The sequence below is a fragment of the Schistocerca piceifrons genome, chromosome X (genome assembly GCF_021461385.2).
Source record: "Schistocerca piceifrons isolate TAMUIC-IGC-003096 chromosome X, iqSchPice1.1, whole genome shotgun sequence".
In the NCBI taxonomy this organism is placed as follows: domain Eukaryota; kingdom Metazoa; phylum Arthropoda; class Insecta; order Orthoptera; family Acrididae; genus Schistocerca; species Schistocerca piceifrons.
The window spans coordinates 51,494,159-51,517,069 of NC_060149.1; the positions used below are offsets into that span (position 1 = coordinate 51,494,159).

The 22,911-nt window shown below is 39.3% G+C and overlaps 1 protein-coding gene and 1 pseudogene across 1 annotated transcript in view; one reads left to right on the forward strand and one right to left on the reverse strand.

Moving 5' to 3' along the window:
• Nucleotides 1–22,911, forward strand: part of LOC124721847 (vinculin) — a 302,703-nt gene that overhangs the window by 277,868 nt on the left and 1,924 nt on the right. The gene's annotated exons all lie outside the window — the stretch shown is intronic.
• LOC124723610 lies at nucleotides 12,843–12,960 on the reverse strand (annotated as a pseudogene).

Below are 22,911 nucleotides of genomic sequence, written 5' to 3' on the forward strand. Positions count from 1 at the left end.
TTCCAGTACATTTGTCAACTTAAAAGTCTAGTTATTTCTCACAACAAAACCCTTAACTTGGCTTCAGATCATTTCCGTTGGGTTCATATTGCAGTGCTAAGGTAACAACTGTAAAAATGCAGCATTTGTACAGTGTACTCGACATCATGAAAATTGTTTGTTTTCCATGTTTCTATGATGCTTAACACTGTGGCTCGTGTGAGACCACATCTGTCCTGCAAAGCGATGGGCATATTGAGACAAAGAGTATTTGTTTTTCTCCAAGAAATTTAATTGTGTAATGTTTTCTTAATTTCAACAAACCTTTAACAATCATATATAAAATATCAATACTAAGAAAGTGTATGTGCAATGAAAACCAGAATTTTGTGTGTGATATGTAATTATAACTAGAAGACATACAGTGTTCTTGAAAAATGGTGTGCGATATGTAATTATAACTAGAAGACATACAGTGTTCTTGAAAAATGGTGGTTAAGTGTGAGTTAATTTCCATACATTTGATGAATTTCCTATTTAAATGATTTAAATCTTCAAATCAAATAAAAACAAAAAAATTGTAGGCCAAAACGAGTTGTGAACTGTTGCCTGCAAGCACACGATTACCAATCTACGATGCTATCGATTTCGCAACACATATTATTACAATACTCTCCCTTATTTTTGTTACATGATGTTTCTCGTAAAACATCAAAGCTGATTTTTCTCTGTAATCTTATGAAAAACATAAATAAAAACTTGTTTCTCGCCATTCCGCGTATGTGTTTCACTACAAAGCAGGAAGCAGTGTCATCCCAATCAAAGCACAAGTAGCGTATACGGAGACTGTGACTGTACATGATTTTTTAAATAAGAATTACGCAGCTAAACTATGATTACAAAAAATGTTGGCTCTTAATACATCAGAATGTCTTAAAGCCTCATTTACAGTGACCTAGTAATAAGATATCGAATTCATAAGCTAGACCTACTTCCAAGAGCGAAACAGCACCAATGTACGAGAGCTACAGTTGCTGATCAATCATTGTGTTTGTGTTTTTTTTGCATCAGATTTATTCTTATGATGAACGAAGTATAGACAACAGTAATACAGGCTACAGAATAGGCTGAGCCCACATTTGTGATTGTTTAAATAATACTGTTTCTTTGGCGGCCCACCAGAGCATGCCAGGGGGCTGACCCAGATCATGTGGCCTCTATAAGCAGTCCTGTGCACTGTATGGACACGCAACCTCTGAAATCACATGCATCATGAGTGAAGGTACAGCACTCCTCTCTTCTAGGGGGTGGGAAAACCACATACAAACATGAAAATGCTAGGCACAAAGAAAAGCATTGGTACAGAAAAAAAGCACAGATATTGTTAAAAAAAAGAGAGAGAGAGAGAGAGAGAGACTGAGATTATGAGTCACGGAAAACACCAATGATTGCACTGACGACCATTTCATCGCCGAAGACAACAGTGGCTGCAGCATATAGTGGGCAGTCACTGACAAGTAGGGACAGAAGTGATGAGGGGCAGGTTGGTAGGCCGTAGGGCAGAACAGGGATAGCATCTCCATACTGAAGTCCTCATAAAGCTCAGCAGTTGGCACCGGGGGCATCAGCTGGGACATTGGAGATGATGGCCTCATGGAACCCAGCAACAGAGCGACGGTGGCTGCGGTGTTAGGTGCAGTGGGGCTGCAGCAGCAACAGCAGTCAAGAAGGGGGAGAGGGCGGCGGGGCGGAGGCAGCAGTCTGGCACGCAGCGACCCACGGTGCAAAGCTGACCGTTTGCGTCACATGAACAGGCATCGGTAGTGGCAATGGTGGGGAGGCGGTAGACCATCCAGAACAGACCCCGCTGTGCATGGTCGCAGCTGGTCAAAGTGACAGTACACCTGCCTGTCATGAGTGTGGATGACACACAGACACTGGCCCCGGTGATGCTCGGTGACTGTAGGAACCCAGTTACACCAGCAGCCAAAACCACAAACCAGAGAGGTGAACCCGGCCAGAACCTTCGCCGAGCTGGTGATGGCAGTGGACATGGTGTCAGATGCATCAGGTGAAGGATGGTCTGTGTTCGGCGTCCACAAAGCAGCTCCACCTGGCTCTTGTCCCCCCACTGAACTGAAATGGTATGAACCCAAAAAAATGGTCTAGAGCAGCTTTAGGGGATGTGCCAGAAGCATATGTCCACATCTGAGTTTTAAATCTTGCATTCAGACTCACCTTTAGATTGAGGATGAAATTGGGGGAGCTGTAAGATGGTGAACACCACTAGCCAGACAAAACGATGCAAATTCCTGAGAAACAAACTAGGAGCCATTATTGGTAACTATGGTACATGGAAATCCCTCAATTGCAAAGCTCTCGAACAGGCCCAAAATAGTGGCCGCCATGGACATGGCCGCATATGCCGCATACGGAAACTTGGAATAGGCATCCACTACAGTGAGCCAATCCGGATTTAGGAATGGCCCAGCAAAATTGACATGTAGACACTCCAGTGGATGCTGCTGCATCAGCTAGGGGACAAAGAGACTTGCTGGGCCACCTGTGCTGAACACAGTAAGTGTAAGTGGCGAGAATCTAGATTTGCTAAGATTGCACTCGACACCCACAGACTGCAAAACAGAAAGATTTCTAAGATAGTCTTTGGTGGGAGAACCCGAAACCACAGTATCGTCAAGGATAATTGATGCAGCCAGCCACAGATGCTGTCAGCTGTGCTAAGAAATGCTGAAAAATTTGAAGCATGCTAGCAATACCAGAAGGGAAGCATTGATATTGGTATAGTATGATAGCTGTATTGACAAGAAGAAGGCACCTACTTGGAAAAGTAGTGGCCCCCTGTTAATTTTGCAAGCAACTTGTCAGGACAGGGCAAAGAGTATGTATCTATCATGGAATGTGCATGAATTGTGACACTGGAGTCTCCACAGATACAAAGCTTACCCGTCAACTTCTTAATGATGACCAATGGCGTAGCCCATTCATTGGAGGAAATAGCACCTGCCGTACCCGAAAAAGAGAGGGGCAGACTTTAATTGGTAATGTCGGCCTGAAAACAGATAGCACAACCAAGCACAAGGGAAAACAGAGACAAAAACTCAGTGCAGAGGAACTCCAGTTTCTGATATGGAACTTGGTCTGACAAAATTTTTGTCATCAGCAATGGAGAAATCAAGACTGTTAAACACATCTAACCTGAACACGTCTGCACTGTGGGAATGATCTCCAGCAAGGAAGGTGAGAGAGTGAGCAACAGATTTTTAAGAGACAGGCTTGGAAAACTGACCTAGATCGGAATCTGCTGTTTATTACTTCCGTAAAACCTGTGTGAGCGAAGAGGAGCCCAAGTTCACGTACGTTTGTGCGTTTACTAAAGTCACTGCAGCTCCTTTGTCCACTTACACTTTTACTGGTTTATTAAATGCATGCAAGTCAATAAACAGTTTGTTAGGGGAGGCAGTCATTGTAGAGATACAGTTTGTGTCCATTGATACTACTGTGTTCACCACGTTTGAAGATGAGTTACATACTGATGCAATATGACCTGCTCACATTTTGCCAAGGATGTTCCAAGTACTCCTCAGAAGTTTTGCTGGCAACCACTCTCATATCCTGCATACAGTCCCAATCTCTCTCCATGCAAGTACAATATTCTTTTAGCCCTAAAGAAAGACATTCATGGCCATCGATTTGCTTCAAATGAAGAGGTGCATGTGTGGATACAATCGTGCAAGTGCAAACATTTTTCTATCAAGGTAATGACCATCTTGTGTCACAGTGGGATAACTGGATTAATGGTTATGGTGATTACATTTGAAATAATAAACAGTTTACTTACTTTTTTCCCCATCTGTCTCATTTTCATTTGACTACTACTTATATAATTATTGCAAAAAATAACAGTCCTGTTACACTTTTTTCGGGTACTCCTGAAATTACCGTTACATATGCCAGTTTTGTTCCATTACGAGTGATTTGTAGAGTTCTCTCTGCAAAGAAGTCTTGAATCCAGTCCCAAATGTCGTCTGTTATTCGGTAATCAATTAGGCTCCAATTGTTGCCCGGTACATACCTGCATAGCGACAAGGTCCATATTTAGCTTTTCTGCGTTTTATTAGTACCAGATTTCTGAAATTTTGTGTGTAGTTGTCTATATAAGAGGTTTACGCTTGCATTTTGTAACTGTAAGTGTAAATTCAGGCAGTCTGTAGAGCACTAGTCATCTTTGATTTGTTTTAAAGTGCCAGGGACCATTCGTTTCAGCCCCAACTGTTGCCTATTACACATCTGCATCAGGCAATCTGTGCATGACTGTCATTTCCCCTGAACAGCTAGCTGCACAGCTCATAAGGCATCAGCCTCCATTAGTGGCACATCAGAAGGGTAGCGGTTCGCATATCTAGGTTTCTGTCTACGCTTTTATGGTCAGTACTTAAGTTAGTAATCCTCTGAGGGTTGAATGAAAAATAATGCCTCCACCTTTGTTAATTGGGTTTGCATGGGAATATTTTAAAATATCAAACGCAGAAATAATCCTTAGAATGTGATCTTTAATTACCAATATTCACTTTTCCACATAATCACCAGCCAATTGGATACATTTCTGCCAACAATGAACAAATTTTCTGAAGCCATCAAGGAAGAAGTCAACACACTATTTCCGCAACCACAGTCTCACAGTTCTCTCAACGTCTTCATCAGAAGCATAATGATGTCCCTGCAGATTGTCTTTCATTATGGGGAACAGATGGAAGTCATACGGTGCTAAATCTGGACTGTATGGAGGATGCTGTATGGTGGTGAGATTCAATCTCTGAAGTTCTGCTGTGGTGGCATGTGAAGTGTGTGGTTTGAAATTGTAATGTTGCAGGAAAACATTTTCCTTTTCATTTCAGACCCTTGTTAGCCATCGTTTCAGAGTTCGCAGCATTGTAATGTAACACTCTGAATTTATTGTTGTTCCACGATCAAGGAAATCAACATGGATAACACCGTGTGTCCCAGAACACTGTGGCCATGATTTTTTCAGCTGAGGTGTGCATCTTGAATTTCTTTTTCTGGGGCGAGTCTTTGTGTTGATATTCCATACACTGATGTTTCGTCTCCGGGTTGTAATGGTGTACCCGTACCCACGTTTCGTCTCCTGTCACAGTTTAATGGAGAAAGGCGTTACCTTCATTCTCGTAACGTGAGAGGATTTCCTGGCAGATTTCAAGTCTGTATGCTTTCATTTCAAGAGTCAGCATCTGGGGTACCAACCGTGCACAGGTCTTCCAATAGCCAAGCAAAGCAATAGTGTGACCCACACGTTCTTGTGAAATGCCGATTGTGCTTGCAGTTTCTCTCTGACTGATAAGACGATTGTTCTGAATCGATCTGTCAACATTTTGCTTGTGAAACTCATTGGTTGCTGTTACAGGACTTCCAACTCTTTGTTTGTCGCGCAGGTCAGATGTTTCTGCCTCAGCATCTTTAAACTTATTCACCCACTGACGCACAGTACTCACATCAACACAATCATCATAAACTGCTTTCGTTCTGTGATGAATCTCCTTTGGGGTGACACCTCCTCCTGTCAAGAATTCAATGACTGCATGTTGCTTAAATCGCATTGACCGACCATCTGCACAGGGTTCCATACTTCACACTGTAACAACACAACCATTCAATGCTAAGGCTTCCCGCCAACAGGAGCTGTAGAGAAGAGGCTAAGGAACATGCCAGTACCTGCCGCATACCAATGCTGCCAACTGTTGAAGAGTTATGAAGGTGGAGGCATTACTTTTCAGTCAACCCTTGTAGAATGGTTAGGACGTGTTCGTGATTTGTACAGGTGCAGGTGGAGCTGGTCACAGTTCCAAAACAGCTGGATATTCTTTTGGCTACGGTCAGTTCTATTAAGACTGCTGCCTCGGAGTGTAGTAGTGGCAGAAAATGTGGTGCACTGCATTGGACACCTCAGGTGTCACTTGATTCTCCCACAGGCCCTAGTTTACCCTATGCAGTGGATCTGTCCTCACAGCAGGATGATTTGTGAGTGGTAACACATTTGCGTCACTTGAGGTGGAGAGCCAATGTGTAGACTGGCTGTGAGGCCTTGCTTATTCACTCTGAGTGGACAGGTGGCCATTCTGTCAGCAGGTTCCAAGCAGGCACACAAGGACAGCTTATCGGGAGTTTTCCCCTTGGGAGAAATAGCCTGCAGGACCAGTAAGAAAGCCAATGTGCACTTGGTATGTCTGCCAGGGAGGCCTCATCTAAAATGTGGGGCAGACTCTTGCCTTTGGCTATCGAGCATGAAAGGGCACTCATCTGCAAGTTGTGACTTAAATTGTCAGTAATGACGCCTGTTGCTTGGGTTCTGAGGCAATTTTCAGTTCATAAAGGCAGCTGCTGGAGGTGGTGAAGGCTGCTGACCTCACATGTGATGGTGTAAGCAGAGGTTGCAATTTGCAGCTTATTCCCAGAGGTGACGGGGTGCTTTGGTTTGGAGCTCAGTGGGGGGTCTCAACCAAAACCTTTGTCAACTCTGTGACAGTCTTCCCTGCAGATTTCTAGATCTGCATTATAGGGTGGCGAATTGTAGGACTACTGTTCTTAGGTCAGGGGTGCTCTGCACAAGGGAAGCAGCTACTTGGGTAGCAGGATACTTGTGGAGTGCACATGATGGTTTCTTAGGCTAGCCAGTAGTTTGATGTGCTCTGATAAATACTCACCAGTTGATATGCAGAAAGAGACATCAGACTGAGGTTGAGTAAAGACATTTTGACTGTCAAAATTTTATCAGTAAATTGTTGAAGTACAATTAACAAGCTTTCCCAATTTACTGCCCTCCAGAAAAGTTACCAGTCTCAAATTATTCTTGGAACCAAGAGCTGGTTGTAACCTGAAGTTTGAGGGCATGCTGAAAAATAATACCTCCAATGTTTTATTTTAAAACTCTTTTAAGGTTTTTGAAAGAAATGAATGCTGTTAACATTCTACATCTGTATGCTTCATGTCTACGTATTAGCAGGCCTCTGCGAATAAAGGACTCCAAGTCGTATCCTTTAACATGGTGTAGTGTGACATAATTATATCAGTGCCTGGGAAACAGTGCATTGTAATCAAGTTTCGAATTCAAAGAGTTCGTCCACACATGGAGCAAGCTCCCTTCATCATGATAATGCCAGACCACACATGAGCACTGTGACATCTGCAGCAATTGGACACCTGAGATTCACTGTCATCAGTCGTCCTCCATACAGTCCCGACTTGACCTCATCCAATTTTCATCTGTTTGCAAAACTTGAAGAACGCCGTCATAGTGATGAAACAATGCAACCAGAGGTGAGGTTGTGGTTCCATCAACAAAGCGAAACATTTTACAGTGGTGGTGTCATCAAACTGGTCTCTCATTGGGAGAAATGTGTTCATTGCCAGGGTAACTATGTTGAGAAATAAATATGTAGACATGAAGAATAAAGATGTATAATATTAATAACATTTGTTTTATTTAGAAGCTTTAAGAGTTTCCACACAAGTAATTCTGAGGCTTCTCAGCATGCCCTTGCAGTAAGCTCCAAGATATTTAGCAATTTATGGAGCATATATTGAAATGACAGATTAGACGACATAGGAATGAGAGTGTTCATTGCATTTGACAAAAATATTCTCTCTCTTGGGGTCAAATTTGAGTGTGATAGTGAACTTATTTGGTCACGTGTAATGGGTGCAGGTGAAACCAAGTTCATTGTTGGATGTTTTATATGTTTTACCAGCCATCTGATTCCACAGTGATAGTTTTAGAGTCTTTCTTTGAATTACTATGGACAGTAGTGCAGAAGTACCCACTTCATGCCATATTTATTGGCGGCAACTTTAACCTACTGAGTGTAGACTAGGATGTCTATGGATTCACCACAGGGGGTACAGACAGACATTCCTGCAAAATATTTTCAAACAACTTTTCCAAAAGCTGTTTCGAGCATCTATGTCGACAGCCAACTCACAATAGACATGTTTTAGACCTTGTAGCTACAAACTGCCCTGACCTTATTGACAGCATCAGTATAGAGACAGGGATTAGTGTCCATGATGTTATCATAGTGACAATGGTTACTAAATGAATCAATCAAGAAGGCCAGGAGATTATTTCTGCTAGATAGAGTAGATTCATCTGTTCCTGATGAAGCCTTTGCACTGAATTCAGTATTTCATACTTCTCTTTATCATCCTCTGTTTCAGTTCTAGTAGGGTCCCTGAGTGACTGAATATATAATTTTGATTTGCTTACTGCATTTACTAAAACAAAGACCTCTTAGAGTTTTGAGTCAGCTCCATTGGAAGAATTTTACTTTCAAAGTCATTGAACACTTTCCTCATTCCTCTCCTTATGCTTATTTTATCTTCATTTAAGTTTTGTTTGTGGGTTAGTTTTTGACTTCTCATGACTCTGGGATGAAGCCATTTTCTAACAACATTATTAAACCATGGTGGGTCTTTCCCATCCCTTAATACCTTGCTCAGGACATGCTTGCCTATGGCATATTGAACATTTTTTTTTTTTTTTCCTCTCTCTCTCTCTCTACATCTTCATCCTCAGCATTTGATGTTGACTACTCAGATAGTCAGTAATTTGTATCCTGTCACTTTTACTAAGCAAAAATATTTTCCTACCCTTCTTAACATTCCCTGTAATACTTGTGATCATAGATGCTATAACTGCCTTATGATCTCTGATACCCTCCTGTATGTTGACTGATTCAAAAAGTTCAGGTCTGTTGGTTGCTAGAAGGTCAAGACATTACTTTCACAGTTGGTTCTCTAACTATCTGCTCGAGTTAACTTTTGGACCTGATATCAGAATAATGTCACACAAATATCTGTCTCCGATACCAGTTTTGATCGCTTGACTCTCCCATTCTATACCAGGCAAGTTGGACTCACCCTCTGTTACAATAGCATGATCAGGAAACTTATTCACAAAATACTACATGTTCTCTCTTGAGTGCTTCACCATTACTGCACATGACACTGGTGGTCTATAAAAGCATCCATTTACCATATGCTGCTGCTTATTATTTTTGTGTGTTTCTGTCCAGTGTACTTGAAGTTTCACTTTTTTATCTAAGTGTTAGTGAAACCAGCTGTTGCTTCTTCAAAATTTTTCTTCATTTTGGGGCAACTGCTAAACAGCAGTTGGAGAAGATCTGGAGAATATGCTATATGCAGATGGGTCATCATTGCAAGTGGATGTACTGTCATTGACTATTTTTTTTAAATTTTATTTACATGTCAGGTGCCATAGGACCAAATTGAGGAGCAAATATCCAAGGTCATGGAACGTGTCAGTACATGAAATTACAACATAAAAGTAATAACAGATAAAAAGAAAATGTTTATGAACCCAAAAAAAGTCAGTCCATAAATTTAAGTAAACGCCATCAACAATAGAACAAGAATCAGCTTAATTTTTCAAGGATCTCCTCAACAGAATAGAAGGAGTGACCCACGAGGAAACTCTTCAGTTTCAATTTGAAAGCACGTGGATTACTGCTAAGATTTTTGAATTTGAGTGGTGGCTTATTGAAAATGGCTGCAGCAGTATACTACACACCATTCTGCACAAGAGTTAACTAAATCCGATCCAAATGCAGGTTTGATTTCTGCCGCTTATTAACTGAGTGAAATAAAATGATCGTGAAAGCTGCTTATTCTTGGGAATAAGCTAATATTGTTAACAAGAAATGACAGTAAGGAACATATATATTGAGAGGCTAATGTCAAAATACCCAGACTCGTTAACAGGGATTGACAAGAGGTTCGTGAACTTATACCACTTATTGCCCAAACCGACCGTTTCTGAACCAAAAATATCCTTTCAGAATGGGCAGAGTTACCCCAAAATATAATACCATGTGACATAAGCAAAGTAGACTAATTTTTGTGTCGAACGATCACTCACTTCAGATACCATTCGAACTGCACTATTTGAAACCTAGCTAATGATGCACTCAGCATCCCTTACTACCAAGCTAGTGTCATCACCAAACAGAAATATTTTTGAGTTACTCGTAATACTATAGGGCATATCATTTATATAAATAAGGAACAGGAGTGGCCCCAACACTGATCCCTGGGGCACTCCCCACTTGACTGTGCCCCACTCAGACTCCACATCACAGCTATTCTCAACACTGTGAATAATGACCTTTTGTTGTCCGTTGCTAAAGTAAGAGGTGAACCAACTGTGAGCTACTCTCCATATTCTGGAATGGTCCAACTTCTGGAGCAATATTTTGTGATTAACACGATCAAATGCCTTAGTTAAATCAAAAAATATGTCTAGCGTTCAAAACCTTTTGCTCAATACCGTATTTGGTATTTTATTTTTGTTGGTTTGCTGTTATAAGCCTTCAGCTATCACTGCCTGATCATCTGCATTAAAATCTGTATGTTTGTAGTCCAGTATTCTGTTTTGCATTTTCTTATACTAAATTTTAAAATCTGTCAAAATTTCAATTTCAACAACACAATTTTAAGATAATGTGTTATGGAACTATCAGTATGTCTTTGTGTCATCCATGCCTGGCGACACTTCTTACTTTCCACTATTCTCATTACAAACTGCTACTGCCAACATCACCCATACTGTAGCATCATACTCGCTGATATCCTAATTTTGAATATGGCAACTTGAATTGCTGCCGTGGTGTTAGATGACATAATAGATTAACAGAACTTGTCACCAGTACAAACTAAATAATACAGAAATCGTCATGTGTGAGGTAAGAGTTTACTACTGTACTAAATGAAGTACCAGACCTGATTACAGGGAAAGGTTGTGTATCGTTCACTGTCATTACACACACACACACACACACACACACACACACACACGCGCGCGCGCAAGGTACAAGACAAGAAATAATAATGCAAGCACAACAATAATAATCCTCAAAAAGTATTTAATGCTGTGAGGTGGCTTTCTAATGCAAGATCATGTAATATCATTTAATGAAAAGAAGTGAGTACCCTGTTCAGAATTACAAAACATCAGCAGTTTAATTAAGAACCTAAGATTCAGCACTTGTAATTAGTAACTGATTGCTTTGGAAAAACCATGATAGAATAACAGTAATATGTGTTAGGATACATTTCTCCCCAAGATGTAGAGGAGCCATGGGTCTGCAGACAGGCGCATTTAATAGTGGAATGTTTAATATTTAAGCTTTCAGCCAAAATCCTTAACTTGCTCATTCAAACTAAATTGTTTTGTAAATTTACAGAAGCTATTTTTACACAGTTTTGAGTTAACACAGGTCTGGAAAATTGGTTTCACTTCAGCAAATATCACATGATTGACACTGTTAATCACTTTTCATCACCATTGCTTGAAGAGCATTATGTTTGATAAATACATATTGTTATCCAGTTGTTCATTATGTAGGCTTTCATTACAATGCACACAAAAGTATTATTGGTACTTTTTAATCATGGACCTTGTATGCCTAAACATGACAGACAGCGGTACTGTGAATGCAGCCACATTGGAGTGGTATCTGTAGAGCTCTTGAAGAGGGGCAACAGTCTCTCAAGTACTCTAAGGAAAAACATTCTGGATGGTCGACTAATATGGTTTGGTAACATTAGCCAGTATGACAGTACTATGTTGTTATCATGAATGGCTGAAAGCAAGAGGCAGCTACAACCATTATATTTCCCAGGAATATACAGCTCTTTCACATGGTTTAGTGTTGATGGCACCTTCTTGGGTAAAATATCCCAGATGTAAAATAGTCCCTCATTCACATCTTCAAGCATCGGCTGCTCAGGAGGATGTTGTCATCAGGGGAAAAGAAACATGGTATTCTTCAGATCGGGCCCTGGAATGTTAGGTCCCTTTATTGGGTGGATAAGGTCGATAATTTAAGAAGAGAAATAGATAGGTTGAGTTACATGTCGTTGGACTTAGTGAGGGGCAGTGTGAGGAAAAACCTGATTACTGGTCAAGTGAGCACAGGGTTATGAACATAAAATCGAATATGGATAATGCAGGAGTTGATCTAATAATGAATACAAAAATGCAAATCCAAGGTGCTACTGCAAATAGCATACAGAATGCATTATCATAACCAAAATAGAAAGTCAGTGCTTATGACAGTAGTACATAGAAACTTCAGAAAGTTTTTCAACAATGGGGACATTCACACTGCAGTTCTCAAACGTCTCCATGACCAAGGAGCAGATTTACATAATCAAGGAATGGAGCGATTGGTAGAATGCTCACCCCATTGTGCATTCACTATCTTGCAGTCTGTTTTGGTTTCAGGTATCACATTTACCCATATATAAGATGACCCTTATGATATGACACCCCATTTTCAATAGGCTTCTTGAGAAGTATTTGTTTTTAACATATCCTGACTAATCAGATTTAAAAATTGTTTTATTGATATAAAGTATCGGCCTAAATGTTAGCATTATACATATTCAAAATTTCTGTCATTTATTGATTGCATTTTGTTAATACAAGGAGAAATAATATAAATGGAAAAAAATGGTTTACATTAATTTGCGGACCATTTTCTTTTCTACATTTTTGGCTTACTAACCATGTCGTCTGTGGTATCACTATTTTTGTCACCCTAACAGTAAAGGCATTCCATCTTATGGCATAAGTGGCCCATCGGGACCATCCGACTGCCGTGTCATCCTCAGCTGAGGATGCGGATAGGAGGGTCGTGTGGTCAGCACACCGTTCTCCCGGTCATTATGATGGTTTTCTTTGACCAGAGCCGCTATTATTCGGTTGAGTAGCTCCTCAATTGGTATCACGAGGCTGAGTGCACCCCAAAAAATGGCAACAGTGCATGGCGGCCCGGATGGTCACCCATCCAAGTGCCGGCCACGCCCGACAGCGCTTAACTTCAGTGATCTGATGGGAACCGGTGCATCCACTGCAGCAAGGCCGTTGCCTACCCTAACAGTACAACTATGAAATTTGTATCTTCATTGTAACAAATCTTTGGCTGTTTCTTCTGAATATTTTGCAATTTCTGAGGTTGTGGTTGCTGTGGGGCCTGAGAGCACAGCTGTTGTTATCCGAATACGTATTGAATTTCGCTTCGATACTAGCGTGAGAATATTGCAATATATCACTTGCTTCCAAACACATTGTCTGCCTATTGTTCTCTCATTACCTGTATAAAACCACCAGCTGACACAACCCCTTTTGTTCCTCTTAAACACCACGGTGAGCGTCGATGACATTCCAGCATGAAATGCGTAAGTACACCACTGGAAGCTATCTAGACTTTTATAGTCACCTGCAGAAATGAATACTATTGTTGAGAATTTGTCTAGTTTTAAAGTTAGTTTAAGCATAGTAGATCTTCCTAAAAAGCCAAAGTGCGCCATATAGATTCCCTCGGTTGGCAACATGACGTAGTGCGCTGTCTGCTTATTACCCTTCTCCTCGCACTGCTAGTTCTCAGCCAAGCTCTATCACTATTCTCCCTCGAACCTTTCTGTAGTGCTGTTCTTGAGCAACTGTGAATCATGGACTGCAATATCTTCTAGGGTGAAAGTCATTTGTAACAGCAGCAAATAATACGTAAATACAAGATAGTAATCACAACTCAGTCAAATTCTCAAACTTCCTCTCATCCTCCTGTCCGCCGCTCGTGGTCTTGCGGTAGCGTTCTCGCTTCCCGAGCACGGGGTCCCGGGTTCGATTCCCGGCGGGGTCAGGGATTTTCACCTGCCTCGAGATGACTGGGTGTTTGTGTTGTCCTCATCATTTCATCATCATCCAGGAAAGTGGCGAAATTGGACTGAGCACAGATTGGATCATTGTACGGGCGCTGATAACCACGCAGTTGAGCGCCCCACAAACCCAACATCATCATCCCCACTTCCTCTCATCCTGCAATCTACTGACATCTGCTGTCAACTCCTTGATGGGTCTTGATGTTGTAATTTATTCTCGTGACAACAATTAGTCAGTTTAATATGATTTATTTGTTTGACATTTCATTCTGGATTAATTTTCCATCTTGTTTGATCTGAATGCCACCATTATGTTCTTAAGTTGATTAAAAGCTGGTAACGTTTTTACCCGTTATTCTAATGAGTGAACAACATCTGAATTTCTCATTTGCAGCCCACTTAGCAAATGATTACAGTCTCTCAAAACCAAATAAAATATTAATCTCGGTTCAGAATCAAGTAGTGTTTTATGAAGGACAACATTTCATTCTTGAATATTACCTTTACTTAAAAAGCAGAATTAATGTTTGTGCACAGTATCTATGCATGCATGAGAACTTTTATTGCAAACTTGTTCAAACACGACAAGAGATTAAGATGATAGTTTTTAGTGCTATTTCCCCGCTGTGTTTCACAAAATTATCACATTTTAAGCAGAGCAAAAGATTGTTGTAATAGCTAGTTCATTGTTTTTCGCGTATCCCTTGCACTAGTGCCACATGAGTTAAATGTCATGTGGTTGTTCAAGCAGCGTCAATACTGTATGGAGTTCTTCGGCATATTGGGAAATCTTCAGCCTGTTCAAATATTAGTATCATTTACCCAGCCCTGCCCTTCCAGTTCTTCAAAATAAATCTGTGCTGACCTCAATAGTCAAAGCTTCATCTGTAAATGTAAGATGATCCCTATATACTATATTAAACAACATAAAAATGTTAACCTCAGCAGCAGTAGCTTAATCTGTGAATATAAGATGACCCTGTATTTTTCGAATGACAGATTTGGGGAAAAAACCTCGTCTTACAATCGAGTAAATATGGTATCTTGTAAATGGGTGTTTGGTGGAAGAACTACACTATTCATATAAAACTGGAAAATTGACTGTATCTGGGATAATTCATCATGAATCCAAAGTTACTCGAATGAAATTAAAAGACACTGTGAAGCTAACACCAAATGAAAAAAACAAAATTGATTGAAATATATCAAAGATTTGAGCTGTACTCAATGTTTTCTCGTTGCAGTGGAGCTCTCAGTAGTAAAAGTCTTAGAATAAAAAATCCAAAACATTCTTATACTTAACTTAAAAATATCTCTTCTGTTGAGCTGTTGGTGCCATGTGTGTCTATCACTTTATCTGCATAGACATTTGCACCTATAGAAAAGACAGGAATTTTTGGAGGTTCCATTCTATATGAAAAACTCTCTGGAGAATCTTTGGATACACTAACACAGAGACCTTTAACACAAAGCCACAATATGGCAGTTCTTTACAGTAAGTTTTTAAAAACAGCCACAAGTCACACTTTGTATTTTTTTATTTACTGGTTTCACTCTTCAAATGAAAAAGAGCATCATCAGAATATACACTGTAAAAGATACAAATTAAGATAATGCAGAAAACTTACATTTATGTTACATAAATCACATATTCTACTTCCAGTATGGTGACTTATGTTTTAAGTTGACTGACAGCATTACAGATTGTATTTAAATCATCACACTGGAGGTAGACTATGTACTTTATGTAAAGTCAGCATATGTTTTTTTTTTCTATTATCATAATTTGTATCTTTTACAGTTCATATTCAGCTGATGCACTTCTTCATTTAAGGAGCAAAACAGGTAAATTAAGAATAGGAAATGCGACTTGTGACAGTTTTCAAAAACTTGGTTTTAACAGTCGCTTCCCCTGCAGGCAATGCCTGCTCTTGTTATACTTCCTTATATGATTTTAGGTGATGAAGCATTTGGGCTGATGGAAAATTTAATGAGACCCTAGGGTGGAAAGCAGCTGACTTATGAAAAAAGGTATTTAACTATTGGTTAACTTTGTGCCATCATGGAATTGTGCCAGAAACATTGTACAAGTGTTTACAATACTTCACAAGTATGTTTTAATGAGGGATGGATTTAAATATGAAGACATCTTAGAAGAAAATCTCACAACTATAAATGCTACCCACAATGGACAACCCATTTCATCAACATATGGACCAAATTTATCACTTATTTTGTTGATGAAGGTAGACTTGAACTTGCAGATAGTATGATATGACTGAAAGTGTACTTCTTAATAAAGTTTTCTTACCTATATTTTTCTTTTTATCTTGATTCAGTTCCTTTACATAAGATTGAAACCAATTCTTTCCAAGCTCACCGTATCAGAATTTTATTTTTATACAGTTCCAACACAATGTTCCATAAGACTCTCCTTTTTTTCTACTTTATCAGTTACTAGCTTGATGTCAATATTCTTGCTTTGGTCTCACTCATTTTTCAACAGCCAACAAAGAGAAATAACAGAAACAAATAGAAAATACACCTGGTCATGATGGAAATGTGCAGTCAACTTAACAGTACACAAGTGCCTTTTGTCTTTCTAACTGTGTGTCAATGCACTTTAATCTGCATCTGGAGATTTTTTCTGTGAACACAGCATTAACATGTCCTCGTATAATTGGTTGTAAGTTGAACATTAGATGTTTAAATGCATGATTTGAAAACATGTGGCAGATTTCTGTCACCTGAACTGAACAACCTTGATTCAGAAATTGTGCATCAATACAAGGGCACACATGAGACATTAGAAATCATTAAAGTTCAACATTGCTGCCCTGCATGTCAACACAAAGAAAACATCTATCAACTGTATCCTAGAGCACCTTCCTAAGATGATCAGTTGTGATACTGTTGACCACCTCTACAATCCAATCATACAGCTGACACAGAGTGCTGATTTTAATTGTGTAGATGAGGGTCTCGATGCAACCCCACATGAAGTAGTCCCGGGGGTAAAGTCATTTGACCTTGTAGGCCCTATATGCAGTGAACCTCTGCCAAATCTACCATCCAGGGAACGTGTGGTTAGAAGTAATCTAAAACAATGAGAACAAAATAGTGAGGAGCCCCTCTTGCTTGTACACAACAGAATTAAGAATTTGATCAGACACGAATTGTGTTTCCTGTAAAAATTCAGGCATGTCAAGGTACCCGTTATCATTTTCTCTGCAAAAACGAATGGTCCATAAATCTTAATCTTAATCTTAATCTTGATCTTGGTCATCCCTAGCCATACTTTCAGTTTTGGGGTGTGTCTCTTCCATTCTTGCACCTCACGAGAATTGTCGTCGCCCCTGAACCTGCAGTTTTGATGGTTCTCAAAACAGCATGTGTGAAATGTGACCTTATTTGAGCATAGGAAGTTATCCGTTCAGTGGCCTCTATTCTCTGGATTACATTGTCATTCAGAATGTTCATCATTAAGCACACTTCCTTTTCATGTGATTTTGTTTGCAAGAAGCCTGATACTGGTCCTTCTTGGTGATACTTTTTCATAAATTCGACATCACAGCTCATGTAAAATGTTTTACCACATAGTTTTCATGAAGCAGTGACTATTTTTTTTTCTTTTACAGCGAGCATCTCAAAGACCGGAAAGAATTGATTATATTAATGTTTTCCTGAAAGTGATCTGTTACTTTTGAGACACACTGTACATGATGAGATAAAAGAAATTATTCAGTTTATTAAGTTGGTTGAAAATATAATTGTGCTGGGGGACTAGAACTAAATATTAGGAAACAAGGTAAAATAATAAGGGAACATGGACTGAAGATTTGGAATGAGGGGAAGCTGCCTGATAGAATTTTACACAGATCACAATTTAGTCAATATTGACAGTTGGTTTGAGAATCATGAAAGATGGCTGTATACGTGGAAAAGACCTTTAGACAACATAAATTTTCAAATAGTTTGTGTATTGATAAGACAGAGATTTCTAAACCAGACTTCAGACTGCAGGGATAGATGTTAATTGTGAATTGCAGATTGAAAGTACAGAAACTGCAGTAAGTTAGGAAATTAGGCAACGATAAATAGAAATGGGAGAAAGGAAACCTCATAGAAGAAGAATGGGCACCTTTGAGAGATGGTATATTGCAGGCAGCTTAGAATAAAATGGGCAAAAAAGAAAAGAAAAAAAAGAGATACTTACAGTACATACGAAACTGCATTTCTTCTCTAGCCATCCTGATTTGCTACACTGTAGAGGCATATATGATTTCTGATATGATAGATGCCACCTATAGCTCAATTAAAGAAAACTTTCGAGAAAAGATAACTAGCTGTACAAATATCAAGAGCACAGAAGGCAAGTCAGTACTTAGCAAAGAATGGAAGGCTATAAGGTGAAATGAAAACATAGAAGGGCTATACTATGGAAATAAACTTGAGCCCAATATTATGGAGAGGGGAGAAAAAATGGATGAAGAGGAGATTGGAGATATGGTACTGTGTGAAGAATTTGACAGGCACTGAAAGACCTAACTGGAAACAAGGCAACTAGCATAGAAGGCATTCCCTCAGAATTAGTATTATGATCCTTGGGCAACCATCCCATGACAGAAGTATTACACATGGTGTGCAAGATATGCGAGACAGACAAAATATCCTCAGACTTCAAGAAGATTGTAATAATTACCAATTCCAGATAAGGCAGATTTTGATAGCTGTGAATATTACAGAACCATCATTGAAAAAAGTTGTAACTGGGAAATACTAATACAAATCATTTACAAAAGAATGGCCATACTGGTAGAGGCAAACCTCAGGGGAGATCAGTTTGACTTCCAGAGAAATGTAGGAATGAATGATGCTCTACTGACTTCACAACTTCTTCTAAAAAATATACTGAAGAAAGTCAAACCTTTGATTATAACATTTATAGATTCAGAGAATGCTTTTGACAATGTTGACTGGAATACACTCCTTGAAATTGTGAAGATAGCAGAGAGCATCTACATCTATGTGATTACTCTGCTGTTTACAATAAAGTTCGTGGCAGAGGGTTCAGTGAACCACCTTCAAGCTGTCTCTACCATTCCACTCTCGAACGGCACGCGGGAAAATGAGCACTTAAATTTTTCTGTGCAAGCCCTGATTTCTCTTATTTTATCATGATGATCATTTCTCCCTATGTAGGTGGGTGCCAACAGAATGTTTTCGCAATCAGAGGAGAAAACTGGTCATTGAAATTTCATGAGGAGATCCCATCGCAACGAAAAATGCCTTTGTTTTAATGATTGCCACTCCAATTCACATATCCTGTCTGTGACACTACTCCCCTATTTCGCAATAATACAAAACGAGCTGCCCTTCTTTGTACTTTTTCGATGCCATCCGTCAGTCCCACCTGATGCGGATCCCACACTGCACAGCAAATACTCTAGAATAGGACGGACAAGCGTGGTGTAAGCAGTCTCTTTAGTAGACCTGTTGCACCTTCTAAGTGTTCTGCCAGTGAATCGCAGTCTTTGGTTTGCTCTACCCACCGTATTATCTATGTGATCATTCCAATTTAGGTTATTTGTAACCAGAAGTTTATCTACTCACTGCTGTTGCTAGAGTCAAAAATGACATGATTGGGAACCAGTAGTTGAGAAGGGTGTGAGACAGGTTCATAGTCTATCCCTGATATTACACAATCTGTACTCCGAGCAAGCAGCAATGAAAACCAACAAGAAATTAGGAAATGAATAAAAGTTCAGGGAGAAGTATTAAAAACTTTGAGGTTAGCCTTTGGCATTGTAATTCTGTCGAAGACAGTGAAGGGCTTGAAAATCAGTTGAATAGAATGAATAGCATGTTGGAAAGAGGTTATTAGTTGTGTATCAACAAAATTTAAAAAAAAGGCAGTGGAATGTAGACAAATTAAATCAGGCAATACTGAGGGAATTAGATTAGGAAATGAGAGTTTAAAAGTGGTAGATGATTTTTTTCTATTTGGACAGTAAAATAACTAATGAAGGCCAACGTAGAGAGAATATAGAATGCAGACTGGCAATAATATATCTGTTAACATCAAATATCCATGAGGAAGTCTTTTCTGAAGATACGTGAGTGAAGTGTAGCCTTGTACACAAGTGAAATATTGACAATGAACATTTCAGACAAGGGGAGGAAAAAAAACATATGAAATGTGCCACAGAAGATATACTGAATCAAACTGGTGAGAAAGGAAATGTATATCACAACTTGGGTAAAGTAATCGTAAAATCGTCAGAGTATCATCAGTTTGCTAATAGTGGAAAGTAGAGGGGTGAAAATTATAGAGGGATGTTAAAGCTTAACCACAGTAAGGAGGCTCAAATGGATGTTGATTGCAGAAGTTATGCGGAATGAAAAGGCTTGCAGAGGATATGTAATGTTACTATCCTGATTGGAAATGGTTTAGCCTCAGGAGCCCGTTAAACTCATTTAAACTCATAGTCTCTTGCTGAAAACTGTATTGAATTTTTAACTAAGTTAACCAGTAACAGACAAAACACCCTCAATTTAAGATTGAGTTATTAACAAATGTATTCCAGTTCAACCATATTTGGGCGATGACCAGTTTACCTTACACTTCTCTTTCTTCATCAGTAACAGGTTAGGACATACACTTTGTGATCTTTTCAGGAGCAACATATTAAATATGTAGTTCTGTAATAAACTCAGCACTGTCTGCTTGCACATTAATCTTCCACAGATCACAGTTCATGAGATAATAGTCAGTTCTGCACAATTCTTAGAGTGAATCGTTAACACATTTAACTTAGGATTGAGTTTTACATTCACATCAACAGAGAGATGTTAATTGAGTCGATTGTAGCTGTGAACTTTCTTACACACAGATTTTATCGTGACAATTTGAAAGCATGGACTTTCATGCATGGTACTACACAATATGCTCGTATTGTGTGATGCCCATGGACTTTAACATTAAGATGTTGATTGGTTGATGGCTAGATGCAGACTGCTTATTGTCTGGAGGGGGTATATAAAGACAGGCATATGAATATTTTGTGAATTCACTAATTGTATTTTAATTTATAGTAATAAACGGGTCAGATTTAGTGGTTGTTTCAGCCTATTTTGTTCACCAATAATTAATCAGACTTGACTGTTTGTTAGATGATTATTTAATGTTCTACACAACTCTACAAAACTGAAGGATGAGATAGATAAAGTAAGATAACATATTAAATACTTGATGGATGAGGGTTTGGGACCATATTGCTAGAGGTCATTTAGTTGTGCGCAGAAATTTGGGCATCATGTGGAATGAGGTCAGCATGACTATAGTGCCAAATGGGGCTGGCTTCGCAACACACACAGTTTAGGGAACAGGAAAACACAGTATGTGTCAGTTAGAGAGCAGTTACGGTGCGTGGTGGTGGTGGTGGTGGTGGTGGTGGTGGTGGTGGTGGTGCTCTGCATTAAAACATGGCCTGGAGACAACATTTGGATGGCTTTACACAAGGAAGAATCATCCAGAAACTGAAAGATTGTAGGCCAGGTGTTTGATATTGCTCACAACATTGTTTCACATGCATGGGGAAAGTTCTCAACCACAGGCACTGCTGCCCAAAGAAGATGAGGTAATCAAAGATGGTCAGCTACAGCATCAGATGACCACTACATTGTGCAACAGCAAGAAGGGACACAAATCAAACAATGTGTGCACAGTCTCATACTCAGCTGCATGTGCTGGTATGTTAGCCTGAAAACCAGTATGTTGTGTTCAGTTGACACCTGTTCACTGGTACCACTGTTTACGATAGGGACAAGAGCATAGGGGCTGGACCAACAAGGAGTCAGGTCATGTGTTCTTCTTGGATGAGATCAAGTTTAGCCTGAGAAGTGATTCTGGATGTACCCTCATATGGAGATAGATAGAAACATGTAATGCACCCAGGAACATTGTTGAACACTATCATTTTGTTTGTGGTCCAAGTGTTATGGTGTGTGGAGGTATAATGTTGTATGGGCATACTGACCCCAAATATTTGAACATAGTACACTCACTGTAAACATTATTGTGACACTGTGCTCCTTCCCTATGTGCACATTTTCAGGGATGTGTTGTGGCCCTGACCTCATTTTTAATGGCTGACAATGTGTGACCACATCAAACAACACAGGTGGATGAGCTACAGGTAAGAGAGGATATTTAGCGAATGGACTAGCCTGCCCGTTCTCCATCTTGAATCACATCGAACACATGTGGTATGCAATGGGGAGACATATCATAGCACATCCTCATGCATCAATGACCATCCAGAAGTTGTCAGCTGTACTGGTGTAAGAATGTAATGCCCAACCACATGAACTCCTTACCAACCTTGTGGCCAGCATGGGAACATGTAGCAGAGCATGCATTGCTGTCCATGCTGATCATAAATCCTTTTAAGAATCGTATCCCACCATTTTTGAAGTTCAGGGGACAATTATAAATCATGGTCACATCAGTCTAATTATTGTTTTTGAATAAAAATGTCTTTTTTTGTTTGTCTCAGTACACTTCTCTCAGGTACCTGCTATACTATACTATACTATACTATACGGTATTATATTATACTGTAGCTGTTTGTTCTACATATGGTCAGTGTTCATTGCACTATGTTGCTTGGCAGTGACACATCATGTGAAAGCTAACTTTGTCCTTAAGTCTTCCACATTAGTGTGTTTAATTGATACACTGTATACCTACGTGGTGGATTTCCTATTGTCATATAAAATTTCCAGGTTCATAAATATTTATTTCTTAATTAGTGTATTGTTTTGATAATCAAATTCACTAGCCAGTTCAGAAAAATTAGGGTAACCAAAATATAATGTCAAAACTAGGAATAAACAAGCTTAAGGGTTCAAATTATTAAAGTATTTTTGAGTGTAGCAAAATGTGCATAATTACTTCCTAATGACTTTTAGAACAATACAAAAGTTACTGAAAAGTGTGACATGAGTGCTATCCATTGAGTAGGATTTTTGAATAATTTGTAATTAGTTCACACCATTTTGATGAAAACATATTAATGGAAAAATTTCAGTAACTTATACTAAAGGAAAATATTTTACAGAAAACTAACAATGCCATTGGAATTAAAAGATGTAAAT